The sequence below is a fragment of the Rattus norvegicus genome, chromosome X (assembly GCF_021556685.1).
Source record: "Rattus norvegicus strain SHRSP/BbbUtx chromosome X, alternate assembly SHRSP_T2T, whole genome shotgun sequence".
Taxonomy (NCBI): domain Eukaryota; kingdom Metazoa; phylum Chordata; class Mammalia; order Rodentia; family Muridae; genus Rattus; species Rattus norvegicus.
In genome coordinates this window covers 160,704,686-160,719,483 of record NC_141554.1, presented here as the reverse complement: position 1 = coordinate 160,719,483, position 14,798 = coordinate 160,704,686, and the positions used below count along the sequence as shown (strand labels likewise).

Here is a 14,798-nt window from a genome sequence, read left to right as displayed (position 1 = left end):
AAAGTAAAGCCCCTCAGTACCCATCCCCAGGATAGTGTTCTACCTTTGCACCCATCTTTCTAGACTAGAGAAAGGGCAAAAATGCCACTATTCCCCACCCTATTAACTGTCATAGTTTTAGGAATTATAATCAAGAAAAATCTTAGTCTTAACATTGGGTAGCACAGTGCAATAAATTTCATAGCAGTAGAAACCTTAATTATGACAAGTTTATAAGGATTCCTTTCTGCCTGTATCTTTACCAACATTTAGTAGCGCAATAGCACCATGGTCAGAGAACCTAATACAGTGATATCAGTCCTTCCTATTGTTTGATAACTACTTTGTGGCCTTACATAAAACGGTCATGGACCTGGCCGCCATCTTCAACCTCTTGTCAGTTCCTGGTGAGGCTTGGGTTTCAGCTGACATCCCATTATGTGGTGATAGAGAACACTGAAATAAATTACCAAGGACTTGTTTGATTTTATGGTAGAAAGAGGCTAACGTGAAGTATGCATTTTGTCAGATTTTACCAGTATTTTTATTACTGTATATCAATTTTATAAGATAATGGGGTTTCTTTATGATATTTTCATTCAGGCACATGTTATACACCTGTTATCTCTCTCCCCCGTTTCATTCTCTCTTTTTTCCTTCCTTGTGCCCTTTCTTGGCCCAAAAATAGTACCTGATGAATTTTTGGTTTGGGTTGTTTTGTTTTGTACTCTTCCTCCTCTTCTCAACTTACTGCCCACCCTACCACCCACCAACCTTCTTCTAAACAAACTGGTAAATAAGACCACATAGCCAGATAGCATGTGCTCTGCTTTTAGTCCCCAAGGCTGGACACTCGAGAGTCGTCTGCCCTTCCCTACAGTACCAATATTCAAGCTGTGCCATACTATCCTTCTCTTTTTGCCCCTTCTTGACCCCTTCTACCACTGTCTTGAATCAAACACCCTCTTGAGGATTCCTCTGACCTTGTAAACTTTCCTACAGATACCTGTCTTTCACACACAATCTCTGTAATCACATTGATCTCTCCCCTACTTTAAACCCAAGTGCTATTTCCTGATTTTGAATGACATCATGGCCCCTAATGTGACTCTTGCCTTTCTTTCTAGACTCTTCCCTATTCAGGTTAGATTCCCCCATCTTTGTATACCCATATCTTATGCCAAATCTCCTGCCCTTCTTCCAACAGCAGCTGGTTGATTGTTTCTTAAGAAACAGAAGGGCTATGACTCTAAACATCTTTACACCCACAGCTTCTGTCTCTTTGTCTCAGCCCCTTTCATCCTGAAGTGACTACACTGCACATGTTAACAACCTTTGTGATGTCAGACTTGCCATCTCCTTCACCACCTTCATTCCATTAACCTCAGCCATACATCCCCATACTCAAGGACTGGACTTGTCATGACTAAAACCTATTCCACCCACAGACCTCTTGTTGACAAGGATTTCTTGTCTGTCCAGCTTGTGGTGTCTATTGCTGTTCCATGTCCCTGGGACTTCATTTGTCATCTCTCCTCTCATGAATCACACTCATCACCATAAAACTGTGTTTTGGAATTTCCTATTTAGCTATGCAAACCTTCTTCAGCCTCTGTCTAGTCTCTACATCCCCTGTTAACCTCTTCCAGCATTCTCTGCCCATGGACCCTTCCCTCACCTCCTGTAATTGACTGTACAAAGGTGTATAAACACCTCTGTGTTCCATGAAGTGGCCTTAGCAATCTCCAGTGGACCTTCACATTGTTATGGCCAGTAACAAGTTCTCTTCTTTTGGCATTGTGTTCTGTCCTTTAGAAAACTGTTCTTATACCTCTTCTGGGACTCCACAGTCTCCAGGTAACATTTTGTGTTTGGGGAACTTCTCAGCCTACCTTAGGAGTTTGAATAGAGGCCAAGTAACTTCTATAATCACTGAAAATGCCAGTTGCTTGTTTACTTAGCGTCTCTTCAATTAACATAGCAGCTGGTGAACCACATCCCAAGAGTTAGCTCTGGCTCACTGCCTGATTTGGTTTGGTTTATTTGTGATAGTCTTGTTGTGTAACCCATATTGGCCTCTAACCTCTGATCCTGCTGCCTCCGTTTCCAGAGTGCTGGAATTATAGTTATGTGTCACCGTACCATACCTGGCTTCCACTGCTTTTTTTAGCATATAAAATTCTAGTGGAACTTAGCTCAGCCATTCCTTCATGTATTGTGTTTTGTCTGTGTCTCTGCTACAGCTGTTAAGTTGAATGATTATAACAGAGTCTGTGTACCTATCAAAATGAAACAAAAATCCTCCTGAGTCCTGTGCAAGGATGTGGATCAGGCTCTGCCAGTGTTCCCTACCTATTCTTGTCTTAAAAATACCAAGAAGAGAATTGGGGAGATGGCTTAGCAGTTAAGAGCTTGCTGCTCTTCTAGAGAACCAGACTTCAATTTATAGCACTCACATTAGGCAGCTTTTGTCCCCTGTAACCTCAGCTCCAGAGAATCCAGTGCCAGCCACACATGCACAAACCCCAACAAGGGCATATATATAAATACATTTGTTTTTATTTATAATCTTTAATCTTTTTTTTTCCACAGTCCAGTCGTTATCACCCTCCTGGTCTAGTGCCCTCCCACAGTTCCTCATCCCATTCTCTCCCCACCCCACCCCCATCTCCAAGAGGATGTCCTCACCTACCAGGCCTCTCCACTCCCTGGGGCCTTAAGTCCTCTGCTGTATATGTGTTAAGGGCCTCATCACAGCTAATGTATACTGCCTGGTTGGTAACTCAGTGTCTGAGAGATCTTGGAAGTCCAGGTTAGTTGAGACTACTAGTCTTCCTATGGGGTCACCCTCCACCTCACCTTCTACCAGCTTTTCCTAATTCAACCACAAGGGTCCCCAACTTCAGTTCATTGGTTGGGTGTAAGTATCTGCATCTTTCTCAGTTAGCTACTTTTTGGACTTCTCAAAGGATACCATGCTAGGCTCCCATCTGTAAGCACAACATATCATTAGTAATAGTGTCAGGCCTTGGAGCCTCCCGTAGAAATGGATCCCAATTTGGGCTGGTCACTGGATCTCTTTTCCCTGTCTCTGAACTACCAGAAGAGGAAGAGAAGCCTGCTAGAACACAGAGTCAAAGGCCCAAGGGAAAGTGAGGAAAGGAAAGTTGCTTACAATATAGCTTCTCAGAGGAAAAGAATGAATGAATGAATGAATGAATGAATGGAAGGAAGGAAGGAAGGAAGGACGAAAGAAGTCTGTATAAGCAGTGACTCTGACATTTTCTCTCTTCTTCTCTCATTGATGAGGTCAGTCTATGAGAAAGACACCCTACCTGGATCTTTTGACTTTACCAAGTTTGTAACCTTGACCTGATTGTTTTTCTTCCCTGGTGAGTCCAAGAGTAGCCATTTCACCCCTGTTCTGGAGCCTTTCTGGCTACTTGATGAGTCTTCCCTAGCTCCTGACATTGATCTTTTATGTTCATCAAAGCTGCTATTTTGGAACACCATCCATACCAGAAAAAGCAGCAGCAGATGCTTCATACAAGTAGAGAGTCTTATTGATGGCCCAAGTGTGGCATGAACAAGATATGTAGATATTTAAGGGGCATTGGATAATTCATAAGAAAGTAAGTTAAGAGAGTGAGATGGCACAACACATAATGTTCCTGGAAGTCTTACACTAATGGTATGTACCACCATGCCTGGTTCTAGGATGACTTCTATTTAAACCCTGCCACTAGCTACTAATCATTCAAGAAGCATTACTGCCACCCCCCTTTACTTCTATCTAGTTCTAGAATGTTTTAAGTACCTCTAAAGAAAAGCAGTCTGGCAGCTTCTCACAAGGTTAAACATATGAGTAACCATATGCTGTAACAATCACTCATAGGTTTATATGTAGAAGAGAATCAAAATGTATGTTCACATAAAACTTGTATGTGAGTGTGCATGGAAACACTATTCCTAATAGCCAACGGATGAAAAGAACCTATGTGCCCATCAGTGTATAATCAGGGAATTTTTTAAATTGTGTGTATATGGTATATTACTCTATGTTTATGTAGGCGTGCATGTGTGTGGCCCTGAGTACATAGGTGGAAGCTAGAAGAGAATGTCAGGTGTCCTGCTCTGTCACTTTCTGCCTTTCTCCCTTGAAACATGGTTTATCAGTGAACTTCTTCGATCTGTATACCTTCACTCCCCATCACCAAAATGCAAAGGCAGACAGATGTCCAAGGCTATACAAAGAAACCCTGTGTTTAAAAAAACAGGAATAAGGGGTTGGGGATTTAGCTCAGTGGTAGAGCGCTTGCTAGAGGCCCTGGGTTTGGTCCCCAGCTCCGAAGGAAAAAAAAAACAGGAATAAAATTCTGGTCCACGATACTTTAAAGACTATATGAAAGAAAAGAGCCATGAGCCACAAAAAACCACAAAGTTTATGATGCCACTGTGAATAATGAAATGTACATAATAGGCCAGTTCAGTAACAGCTAAGTGATTGTCAGGGACTGAAAGGAATGAGAAAGTTAGCAACTACCTATGAATACAGGGTTTCCTTTGATAGTTACCAAAATATTACAGGAACTAGATAGTAATAATGATTGTTAGATGCAACTAATGGTAAGCTTTATGCCTGTGTTTATTTTACCACATTTTTGTGATACTGAACTTCCCTGAAGATATTTAGGTAATAATCTACAACCTGACCAAAACCCCTAGTTGTTAAGCTTCTTGAACTAAATTCCTTTCTGGGGGCCCTGCAATGGCAGTACATACCTATTGTATCATCTCTTGGGAGACAGAAGCAGGAGGATCATAAATTGCAGTTGACCTGTCTTTAAAGCATAGCGAGAAATCTGTCTTTTTAAAAAAGTGACTGGGAATATGGTTCAATTTGTATTTTTCCTGGCATGCATAAAGTCATGATTTTAATCTCCAGCATCATATAAATAGGACATGGTGGCATACATCTGTATCCCAGCACTCAGGAGATGGAGGCAAGAGGATCAGAAATTCAAAGTCATCATTCATACAGCATGCATACATACATACATACATACATACATACATACATACATACATACATACATACATACAAAGTATGGTTCAATCTGAGCCTAGTGGCACAGGATGGTAATCCCAGCTACTTTGAAGGCTGAGGCAGAAGAATTTCACATTCAAGGCCTGCCTGAGCTACAGATTGCATTCCAAACCGGCAAAAAACTTTTTGTGAGACCCTATCTCAGCATAATATTCTTAAAAAAGAGCTAGGGATTTAGCTATTGGTGGAGCACTTGCCTACAACAAATAAAGCCTGGGTTCAATCCCCAACATTGCAAAAAATAAATGAATATAATATAAAATTCAGTGGCATCAAGTGTATTCACAGTGTTGTGGAACCATCGTACATAGGAATTCCCAAACATTTTCATCACCCACCAACCACCCTGGGAGGGAAACCCTCATATCTATTCATAATTACTCCTTATTACCTGCAGCCCTGGCAAATGAATTTCTGTTACTGTGGATTCGCTTGTACATTTTATTTGAATAGAATCACACTGTGTGGACTTTTATGTCTGGCTTCTTTCACAGAATGTTTTCTGGAGACTCATCCATGGCATACTGTATCAGAATTCCTTTGTTTTAACATTAAATAACATTCTTTGTACTGAGAGGTTATTCTCCATTCATCTATCAGTAGACACTTGGATTGCTTCTACCTTTTGATTCTTAGGGGTCAGGCAAACATTGGCCATGTCTGTACTTCAAACTGGAGTTGCTAGGTCATAGGAACTCTATATGTAGCATTTTGGCCTCAGAGCTGTCAAGACTCTTTCACTACAGAACTTTTTATGTTGTTTTGTTTCATTTTTGTTTGTTTGAGGCAGCCCAATCTCAAACCTGCTGTGTAGTCAAGGATTGCCTAGTCATTCTGTCTCTGCCTCCCAAGTGCTAGGATTACATAGGAGTGGGGTTTTATTATTGTTGTTGTTTTTCTAACTGACATGGTGGATTTGGGTTTGCATTTTCATTTTGTATACCTCTAAAAAATGAGATGTACTATAAAGAATTGGTTTCCTTTAGTCTTTATATTTACTTGAATATTTGAAATACATTTGAATAGTCTTTAGTCACTTAAATATGTTTAAATGAAGACAAGTAGACAACTTCTTTTTACTAATGCTTTGTACTCCCGATATACTCATGATCCCTTATATATGCAAGAACTTTCATCCATTCAACTCAGTTTCATCTCAATAAATTTTACTAATGTGAAAAGATTTCAGTCTTTCATTATGTTTCTTTAAGCTAATTAAGACATAGGCCTTTTCTTGGATCTTAATCGGAGAGATGTTAAAGTGCATGCTGAATTTAGACCCAGGCAGCTGAAGTTCAGACTCTACCATTGTAGCCTTCAAGCTGCAACTCTTCCCTTCTTCCTTAGAGACCTTAAAAGAGACCGTTCCACTGCCAGTTTAATTTCAGGGATATTTAAACAGCTGAAGCTGTCATTTCAATTGGTGCTGCCTTTATACTACTTCATGTAGAAAAGCTTCTCTAACTCGGGGATTCTGCCAGCAGATACTGAAAGTGGAAAGGACTGAGTGCAACAATTGAATCACTCTGTGGGATGGAAGCAACTGGTGTAAAGAAACTAATCTTGTTCTCTGGTCCCACACCGTTGTGTGTGGAAATAGCCTCTATTTTGCTCTAAGTCCATGGAGGCATTGTGTGGTGTTTTGACTTTATGTTACTCCATGAGATAACTGGAAATGAAGGGGGCTGAGAAACATTCTCTCCTGAAATTGGCCTAGTGCATACATACATGAATGAAATTAGACCTAGAATGTTGATAAGTTGCTGAAATTTTCCTAGAGCTCATGCAAGAGAGGGCAGGAATTGTGTTGGGTTCCAATTCAAGTGAAAATGTTTCAGTTGGTGATTTCACTTGGCTTTTTAGTACTCCTCTTAGTTAGGGTTTCTATTGTTGTGATAAACCACTACGACCAAAAGCAACCTGAGAGGAAAGAGTTTATTTTATCTTACAATTTAAAGAGGGGATGGCTCTACGCTGCTGGGATGCAACTTGAAGCCTGGTTTTGTATCTGGTGATCTTGCAGACAAGTGTTACCTGGGATGAATATAAAGGAGGAAACTTAAAGCACCAGAAAGGAGAAAGGTTAACTATCTCTGTAGTTAAAGACAAAGATACCCATAGATAAAAATTACAATACGGGGGTTGGGGATTTAGCTCAGTGGTAGAGCACTTGCCTAGCAAGCACAAGGCCCTGGGTTCGGTCCCCAGCTCCGAAAAAAGGAAAAGAAAAAAAATTACAATAAACTGAAAAATATATTGTGGATTAAATCTCTACACAGTATGTGAGGAAGCCCGATGTCCAAACATTGGAGAGTGTTGGGGAGGTGGGGAATACAACCATGATCATGTTGATTGGGGGGGTTGGGAGGGTCAGATTTTGTTCTGTTAGGACCGCAAGAACCCCCCCTCCATTGGATGCTAATGAGCCCGACAATACAGCCAAAGCAATTGCAGATTGGGGGCTGGATTATGTTGTTCTGACATTGGTGAGTCGAGATGATGCACATTGCCAAGAATGTCATGCTTGAGGGAAAGGAATCCAAAAATCCTCATGGAATGCCTCACCCCAGACTTCCTAGGAGATCTGAGAGCAGTAGTAAAGGTGGCTCTGTCTGGATTAGATGTGTATGCAAATAATGTAGAGACCGTTCCAGAATTAGAGGAAAGTTTGTGATCCCTGGGCCAATTTTGACCAGTCTCTTCCTGTATTGAAACATGGCAAGGAGGTCCAGCCTGATGATGTTTCCAAAACATCAATAATGCTGGGCCTCGGTTAGATAGATGAGCAAGTCTATGCCACAATGAGAGCTCTCCATGCACCCGATGTAAACTGTTTAACTCTAGGGCAGTATATGCAGCCAACAAAGTGCCACCTTAAGGTTGAAGAATATGTTACTCCTGAGAAGTTCAAATACTAAGAAAATGTAGGAAATAACTGGATTTCACTCTACTGCAAGTGGCCTTTGGTGTGATCTTCATATAAAGCAGGTGAACTTTTTCCTGGAAAATCTAGGAAACAGAAAAACAAAATCTTCTAAAATTTAGCCAAGACCTTCAAGATCATAGGAATGTTAAGATTTTGCTTCCAGTTGGTGTGAGGGTGGTGACATCCTGTCAGCATTCCTGTGTATGCAAACCAGCACTGTTGGTCTGAAATGTCTGATGTTTGATCCAGGCATAGTGGCATATACCTGTAAGTCCACCCAGGTCATCTGAATTCCTGAGTAAGACCCAGTCTCAGAGAGAGGGGGGGTGTAGGTCTGTAAGCTACACTCATTTAGTGATAATTCATTTGACTTCTTGCCAACCTTTGTCCTTATCCTTGTCAGTGATGATGTGATCATAGAACATCTTTGACCAGTTTGCTGTTGCCATTGTAATTTAAAAGTATACTGCATTTAGAAGATCTTATAAATCAGTACCTCCCCCACCCCCAAAGTTCATTACTCAGCCAGGGCTACACAGAGAAACCGTGTCTCCAGACACAAAAACAAAACAAAACAAAACAAAAGTTCATTACTGAGGAACTGAAGCAGAGGCCATAAAAGATGCTCCTTCTTCTCATAGCTTACTCAGCTGGCTTGCTTACAGCACCCAGGACTACCCAGCCCAGTGGTGACACGACCCACGGTAGCTGAGCCCTCTCAGATTAATTGCTAACTAAGAAAATGTACTACAGATACACTTACAGACCAGCCTTCTGAAGACATTTTCTCAGTCAAGAGTTGCTCTTCTCAAGTGACTGTAGCTTGTGTCAAGTTGGCATCAAACTAACCAGCATATTGTGCTTGTTTTCTTTGAGACAGGGTCTCTCTACATAATCCAAGCCAACACTGAACTTTTCAGTCCTTCTGTCTCAGTCTCCTGACCACTGAACTTACAAGTGCCACCACCCTCAGCTCCCTGCTCCTTTTTTGTAGTACTAGAGATAGAACCTAGAACATGCAGCTGAATGTTACAAAAGCACTCTACTGAGGCATACCCAACCCACCTCCCTCATTTTTATTTCTGAAACAGGTTTCTCTGTGTAACAGCTCAGGGTGTCCTGGAACTCTCTTTGTAGACCAGGCTGTCCTCAAACTCACAGAAATCCACCTGCCTCTGCCTCCTCAGTGCTCGGGGAAAAAAGGTATGAATAACCATACACACTTCCTTCCCCACTTCCTTTTTGTTTTTTTTTTTTCTTTTTTTCCCCACTTCTTTTTTAAGTTTAAAAGTCTTAGGGTTTGTGATTATCCCTTCATCAAGTACGGTTGTTTGAGCGACTTAGGATGCCTGTGTTGGCCTGCTGAATACAGAGCATAGCCTCTTTGCTGGTATTACTTTCAGGGCTTGCTATAGATAACTGTTACTATAAAATGCAAATAATTCTTACTTCCCGACTCCTTGGGATATAATGATTTGGCCTCCAAATGCAACAAGATTTCTCCAACTCTTAATTTTTCTTTTGCTGCATCCAGTGAAGACTTTGACCTAATATTTACTTACACCATAGCTATGGAATAATGAATGTTGTTTTATTGCCCAAGATCATTACTTTGTACTTTATAGATATTTAAGATCTATGAAGGCCCTCCTGTTCCAATGTGGTATGTGCATTTTGGGGGGATAGGGAAATAGTTCTTTTTTTTTTCAGTGTTGTGTATTAAACCAGGAGCCTCACACATAAAAGGCAAGTGCTTTACCCAGCTCAGAAGTATGAGTTTTTAGGGCTGGAGAGATGGTTCAGTGGTTAAGAGCGCTGACTGCTCTTCCAAAGATCCTGAGTTCAAATCCCAGCAACCACATGGTGGCTCACAACCATCTGTGATAAGATTTGATGCCCTCTGGTGTGTCTGAAGACAGCTACAGTGTACTTATATGAAATAAATAAATTAATCTTTAAAAAAAAGTATGAGTTTTTAAAGGAAAAGTTAGGGTGGAACCACAACAAACATGTGGTGTGGTAACCAGAGCTCACTAGTGAAACCATTAAAAATGTTGCTTACAGGGGTTAGGCGATTCCTCACAATTACGAAAACCTGAGTTTGATTCCCAAGAGCCTACATACAAAGCTGGATGTGATGGCACATCCTTGAAGCCCTAGCACCGGGGAGGTAAAGAAAGGATGATCCCTGGGACTCACTCAGTGATCAGCCAGAGTAGCCTAACTGACTGTAATTCTTGAGGATGATACTCAAAATTGTCTTCTGGCTTTTACTTTCATGTGCACACACCAGCAAACACACACACACACACACACACACACACACACACACACACACACACACACACACACACACACTTGGGGGGATCAAAAGTTCCAGACTAGCCTGGACTTTGTGAGATCCTAACTTGCACACTACAGCCATCCCCTCTCACTATAACCAGCCTGTTCGCTTTCTCATGTTGCCTCAGAAGATCCTGGATGTCATTTGCTCCTGGTCAGGCAAGTTCTTGGAGCCCAGATTAGGTCACCTTTGGCAGTGCTTTTTTTCTTAAACATGAAGGCTGTAACTTTATATCCGTTTCATCCCCACATGGGAACTTCACCATATTACAGTGTAGTGTCATGGTTAAGCATTGTGGCTGTTCGAGCTACTAGAAGAAAGTGCTTCATCAAGGTTTCCAGGTGTTTCTTTTTCTCTTCCTTTTTTTTAAAAAAAAATCAATCTGCAGACATTTAATCCCAGCACTTGGGAGGCAGAGGAGGTAGATCTGTGTGAGTTCAAGACCATCCTGGTCTGCATATATTTTTCCAGGACAGTAAGAGCTACACATAATGAGACCCTGTTTTGGAAAACAAAACAAAAAATGAATAATAGAGTATAGATATGTAGTGCTCGCTAGCCTAGAACTCATCATGTATGTAATATGCAGCCTGGACTAGAACTTGCAGTGATCCTCTTGCATCTGATTTCTAAGTCCTGTAGTTTCTCTTGTTTCCTTATAACACAAAGGCACTTATTCTCTTTGTTAAGAAGTTTGCTTGTTGGGGTTGGGGATTTAGCTCAGTGGTAGAGCGCTTGCCTAGCAAGCGCAAGGCCCTGGGTTCGGTCCCCAGTTCCGAAAAAAAGAAAAGAAAAAAACAAACAAAAACAAAAAACAAGAAGTTTGCTTGTTACTACTTTGAAATACTACTCTTAGAGCTAAGGGTATGACACAGCGGTAGAGCACTGCCTAGCATAACTATAAAAAATTGCCATCAGTCTTGGCGCGTGGTGTGCATTTTATCCCGGCACTTGGAAGGCATAGGCAAGGGGATTTCTGTGTGTTAGTGGCCAGCCTGATCTACATAGTGAGTTCCAGGACCACCAGAGCTACATAATAAAGACTGTCTCAAGGGATTTCTTTAATTGCCATAGTAGAGCTTCTGATGATATTGATGTCATTTCCTCTTTTGAAGCATGTTATAACATTGCTACTATACATATACTTTCCACCCCTGAATCATGTTCCCCTTGAGAGTTGGAAGTCATCATGATGTTCAGTTATAAATACTTAGGGCTGACTTTTCTAATAGCACACAGCATAATTACAACAGTCTGGAAGTTTAGTAATAAGCTAATGTAGAGCGTTATTCACATTTCCCCAAATGTCCCTTTAATGCTGTGTGTGTGTCTTTAGAACTAGAATCCAATCCAGGGCTGTGTGTTACATTCAAATTCTCTTTAGTCTTCTTACTCTTTAGTCTGTATGTTCCTTCCTTTCTTGTAGGTGTGTTTAAGACATTCTGTAATGTCTTCTCTAAGATATTTGTTTGGTTCAGCATTTTTAGGTGTTTCAACAGGAGAGTTCTATACTATATTAACTGGAAAGTTAGCAGTCTTATTGTTGTAATTATCTTCTATATTACCATCCTGTCACTCTAGGACCCTCAAGGACCTCCTTAACCTCATCTTCTACCAATTCCAAGCCCCTAATGTCCAACATGCTATGCTATTGCTAGTTTATTCAAAGCCTATCTGAAGTACCAACTTAGCCTCTAGTCAGAGATACAAACATTAAAAAAAAGGCAGATGTAGCACATAGTCTGTGCCCTGACTTCACTTGGCATATGTTTATTGTTACTCTTTTGCTGAGCATTGAGCAGGGAGATGGGAATTGGTGTGTGCAGTGATATAGTTTATGTTTATTGAGATGAAGGATAATGTGCTCTGCTTCCAGGGCACTCGATGAAAGAGGTGAGAGTGGCAGGAGTGGGAAAGTCTTCTGAGAAGTGCCACCTTAACCTACAGGATGAAAGATCTCCAAGTGAAAAGACAGGAAAAAGCAGGCCTAAAGCTGCTGTTGATACATGGAGGATATCATGAGTCACTTTTCCTTTTGTGGAAGGACATCACAGTGATTAATAGTATAAGACACATTAACAAAAGCAGTTGATAAATGCACATATTTGTAGTGATGCTAAATCCATTATAAGTCCTCTTACCTGGCCATAAACCGGATGGACAGTGACCTCAGACAAGTTTCTTTGTGTAGTTGGTCTTACTTTTCCTTTATCTATGAACATTCCAAAGTTGGAACATGGTGGTTTTTCTGAGGATATTTCTAATTTTGAATTATATAAACATATTGAACTAGATGCTTGGTTCTTCAAAAAAAATCATAGAAAGAGGGAGGGACAGGAGTTGGGGACTAGAGAACAACAAAAGAAACACATGTATGGTTTGATGAGAGAGAGGATAAAAGGGTATTTGGTTTCTTTGGAAATGTCCTTCACTAAACATCATAGACCCTCTTGGAGGGCAACCTTAGGAAGTCATCTGGCATCACAACCTAGCCCTTCTCTGTTGAATCCTATAGTGATGACCACTCACCCTAGGGCTGAACAGGCCCTTGGACAAGTGTCAGCTCATTGGAATTACAGCAGTTATATCTTTTTTACCTTCACTCCACATCAGAAAGAATCAAGGCTGCTTTGTGGGGTTTTGTTAATTTTTTTTTAATTTATATGTCATGTGTGTTCCTGCTTGTCTGTATGTGCACCACATGCATGCAGGAGCTGACAAAGGCCAGCAACAAAGAGTGTCAGATCCCCCAGAACTGGAATTACAAGTGGTTCTGAGTGGTCATGAGGATGCTGGAAAGCTGAGAACCAAACCTGGTTCCTCTGCAAGGGCAGTAGGTGCTCTTAACCACTGAGCCATATCTCCAGCTCTGGTACTTGTTTTTAAATAGAGAACTTGTTTGTAATCCCAGCACTGAGGACAATTGAGGTCAGGGGGCTGGTCTTAGCTACAGAGTGATTCATGGATAGACCAATCTCAGTATTTCTAATTTCCTCCCTTTTCCTTCCCCCTTAACTAGCAATGAGAAAATAGAATCCCAAACATCTGTGTGCCTTTCGGTATGCAGAATTAAAAATCACAATATAGTCGTTATTTTCTACAAATGTTTTCAATTTGAAAGGATATAACTCAATAAAGTACAACTGGGGCCCCCACATTTATAGCTAGTAGCTGCAGAAATGCTATTGAGTGCCTGTTCCTCACTCAGACTTCCCTTTCTAATCCATTGGCACTACTGTCTGCCCACAGTTCTTAACTTAGTGTTCTGCCTTGTTGATTCCCCCACTGTACAGATCCCAAATTCATTACTGCCTACATCCTTGGCCATGCCTAGGCTATTGCTAAAAGTTTTTCTTGACTCCCCCACCCCCCACTGTTTTTGTACTCCCATCCCTAGCTTTACCGGCACTACAGGATGTCCCAGAATCAGAGTCACCCATTTCACCTTTGAGCTGGTTTAATGTATATACTGCCCCTGGAATATTACTGTTGGCTTTGGAATATATCCCACTACAAAAGTATTGTGGTCAAAAGTTAGTCTTTTTGTGTAGTACATTATATTTGATAATATAGTTAAACTTCTTTGTTCTTGTTTGCATGTATTATAATATTATAGCTTTGTTACTTCTTAGTTATGTAAAGACTTATGATTCATTAGAAAAATATATATTCTGAGAAGTGTTCAGCAAGAGTTCTTACCTTGTTTTCACTTACTCTAGACTTCCGTTAGTTTCTAAGCTAACCTACAATCCTATACACCTGATCCGTATGGGAAATATGTCTGCAGTTTGTTTTGTTTTCTTTACATCAAAAAAGATCATGATACTCATCTAGCTACACAACCTTCTAGTATGTAGGTGTCCCATAGTTGATTCTCCTAGTCTCCTTGGTGATGAGGCTCTGAGAGGCCTGCATTCTTAGCTAGTAAAAATAAAATTTTAGTGAAAATCATATGCCCTTTTTGTTAGATTTCTAGAAAGTGTTCCTTTGCTCATGTAGTTTGTTTTTGATGGTGGTTCACATATTTCACAATATAAGTGAAAATTCCAAAGAAGCCTGCCGGCCCTCTTAGTCTAGTAGTTTTCTCAAACTCAAGTTCATAATCAGGGAAGCAGCACTGATATTCAAAGGGGGCCTGTGAAGTTACATGCATGTGATGAGTACCTGTTGGCTTTTGTCTTGCCAGCTTTGCTGGTGAGTACCCCCCTCTTTTCTTCTGTCACTGAGAGAGTCTGAATAAGCCAGTCTGAAGATTGAACTGTAAGCTGACTGCAGGTTTCCAAGCGCACATCACAGCCCTAATTCTCTTAGTTTTAGGCCAATAGGCAGCTGCTACTTCTTTCCAAACCTTTCTTGGTTTGGCCTGTAGCTCAGAGGTGCAGTGTGGCCAGATTCTAGTCAGAGAAAGACTCGCTGTGTTTCCCTACAGTGGTCATTAAAGC

General features: G+C 40.9%; 1 protein-coding gene and 1 pseudogene across 1 annotated transcript in view; both read left to right on the top strand.

Moving 5' to 3' along the window:
- Window positions 1-14,798, top strand: part of Mecp2 (methyl CpG binding protein 2) — a gene marked incomplete at its 5' end in the record, with an annotated part of 63,427 nt that overhangs the window by 36,795 nt on the left and 11,834 nt on the right.
- Window positions 7,519-8,214, top strand: LOC147998408 (lipoyl synthase, mitochondrial pseudogene; annotated as a pseudogene).